This window comes from Trachurus trachurus, assembly GCF_905171665.1.
Source record: "Trachurus trachurus genome assembly, chromosome: 12".
In the NCBI taxonomy this organism is placed as follows: domain Eukaryota; kingdom Metazoa; phylum Chordata; class Actinopteri; order Carangiformes; family Carangidae; genus Trachurus; species Trachurus trachurus.
In genome coordinates, this window is record NC_139908.1 from 16935906 (window position 1) to 16939160 (window position 3255).

Consider the following 3255-nt stretch of genomic DNA (forward strand, 5'->3'; position numbering starts at 1 on the left):
CTGGGCGAGGCTGGAACTTGGTGTAAGTCTCTGTTTAAATGGACTTGAAGGGCCAAGGCTGGACTGGGCTTGAGCCAGACTTTGTTTATGTCATCTTGACCAGTTTAGTCCAGTCTAGTGTTGTTTGACATAGTCTGGCCTCATTCTTCTGGTCACCTCTTGCAGAATGGAGGACACAGATGGCTCTCAGGACAGCATTCTCAAAGGTACTATGCTCAGGTCCAGGATCTTACACTTGGGCGAATATAGAATTAAATGTATTTAAAGAAAATGTTAAATTATCGATAACATGAACTTGTTTTGAATAGTTCTTTTTTTAAACAACAGCAATGGAAATTGTTTTAAGATTTGATAAAATTTGTGTAGCCCTTCTTCCCCTGGACTCTTCTACCAATGGCCTGAAAGACAGACAGATTCCCGCCATGTCAAAATGACATAATCGGCAGGGATTTTCTCTCTGCCATAGCTGCTACAAACAAAATATGATTAGGAGACGTCCAGTGTTTCCCTCTCCTATGATGACGGGATGATCTGTCTGTTCCTCCACCCACAGATTATAGAGATTATAAAATGTCACTCCGCACCAGTGGAAAGACTAGAGAACGAATGGGGATGTTATGTTTAGCTGCCACCCACAGACATTTTAGATAGACTTAACTTAGAACATAATATTTTAAGACATAAAGGGCTTACAGAAGATGTAAAAAATCCCTGCTGGTTTTCCACATCCTTTCATGGAGGACTCCAATTTGACGAAACGCTGGTTTCCCTGAGCACCTGCTGACAACACTAAGTGTACATACAGTATTCTACACTTGTGCAGAGAAAGACCTCTGTGCTCTTGCAGGCAGGGCAGGCGAGGTGCCAAAGGGGGGGGCTGTGTTTTTGCATTTGTGTGCATATGTGTGAGCGTGCTTGCATGCATGTGTGCGTGTGTGTATAACTTGATCAGTTGTTATACTAGAGTTCTTATTCCATACAATTAAACACAATCTATTACCCCCTGAAGTATACTGAACCCAGTGGTGGGTTGCAATAACATTTTAAACATTTATCGTGAAGGTTGAATTGTGAGGTAAAGTTTCCATGTGTGCCACTTTACCCTGAATTCATGTTAATGCAAAGAATGACTCAGTACATTGATACGACAAACTCAAATTGGGTTTGCAACAATGTTGTAAATGTTTATTTTACTGATTTAATGCTGTAACACAGGCTCAAGCTCTAGGTGGCTATGAGAGGCAAAAAGTTTTTACGGCAACACTTTTATCTTTACAAATGTGATCTTTGTTATAGTTCTTCACTGAGGTTTCAGTTTGTGGACTCTTCATTGCATTCCTTGTGTTGTCTCTGATTTGTTGATACGATATTAATGTGATATGGATTCATGGGCTAAAGATTAATCCACCTTTAAAGACACATCTATAAATATTTAACAGGCCATAGCGTTACACCGCAAGTCTCTCTCTCTCTCTCTCTCTGTTCTCTCGACTCGTTGGACTGAGGAATATTTGCTCTCGCTCCGAGGTACCCGCCGAGCTCCTTCATGGGATTTGTTTTTATTTTTCTGCGCCTGGCTGAGCAGCCTGGCTGCAGGGATGATATCCTGACTGGAGGAGCGGCGGCTCAGTTTTATGGACACAGGACACACATTTGATGAATGAAATTATTTACTGGCGGCCGTGTGAGGAGTTTGAAGCTGATTGGATTGTCCTTCTTGGACGCCGCCCCTTCCTCCCCCCCCTCCCCTCAAAATGGATGGTAAATGCTGTTGTGCCCCTCTCTCTCTCTCTCTCTCTCTCTCTCTCTCTCTCTCTCTCTCTCTCTCTCTCTCTCTCTCTCTCTCTCTCTCTCTCTCTCCCTCTTTCTCTCCTTTTCTATCCCTCTCTTGATTTTATCAGAAATCACACTCATTTATGTTCCCAAGGGGTGAAACAGTAACTGACTTTGTTTTATGTTTTTCCTCTTGTGACATGTGCTTTTTTCCTGCAGATACACTAGAAATAGTTGTCGATGCTATGCTTTCCTTATTTTTGAAACTGAAACTATGTGACAGTTGCACAGGAAATTTAGTGCCATAAAGAATTATGAGAGAAATATATTATTATCATTACTATTATTATAATTATTACTACAAGTGTATATTCAAATGCAGTGTTGCTTTTACCTTAAAGTATTTGAATTACTTGCTTTATTTTATGATCCAGCTGTTTTTTCAGACTCAGTACAGTACAGCAGAAATGTTTCTGTCCTTGTTTCTAATGTATAACTAACAGACACATTGTTGCTAATAAAATGGTGTGAAAATCCTTTTGATCTGTTTTGTTGTTGATGTTAAAATTGACGTATCTCTAAGTTCAAATTGATTATTCAGCCAGGTGGGATGTTAGTCATTTAATTCAAGTCATTTAGAGATTTAAAGATGTTTGAAATGTTTATGAAACCCCAATTACAAATAAGATAAGACGCTCTATAATGTAAAAATAATTCAAAATGCAATAATGTGCCAATCTCATAAACCCATTCACAACACAACATAAAAATATTTGCTCATATTTTATTTGATGGCAGCAACACACCTCAAAATTTGGACCAGTTCATGTTTATCATTGTAGCATCCCCACTTCTTTTGACAAGGGTCTACATGTAGAATCCACACACAGAGGCTCTTTATGTATAAAGTCTACACGTAGGCCTATACATGTGGGCCCTATGTAGAAAGTCTACATGTAGATTTTACACGTGGGCCCTATGTAGAAAGTCTACATGTAGATATTACACGTGGGCCCTATGTAGAAAGTCTATGCTTGGGAGACTGTGGTTTATATTATGTTGTAAATAAAATGCGGGTTTATGACATTTGCATATTATTGCATTCTGTTTTTATTTACATTTTACGCAGCGTTCCAACTTTCTTAGAATTGAGGTTGTATAAAGTGAAGCCTCAGGATGAAAGATTTAGATTTAGTTTTAAAGGGCTGACGATTTTTCTGTAATAGAAGCTGTTGTTCCCTGAGAAGGACTTCACAAGAGCATACTATATCTGCTGGCTGCCAAATGTTGGAACAGTGGGTTCAACTAAAAGCACGCTGCATCATCCTGGATTATCTTATTTAGTGAACTGCTAAACGCGTGGTAAACATCAGATAGCTGAAATATGTGCTTGGTCCGACACGCCAAACCACAAATAGCAGAGCTGCACCGGCTTCCTGTGAACAACCTTGTAGAAAAGATAGGAGACTTATTTTTTGCTCA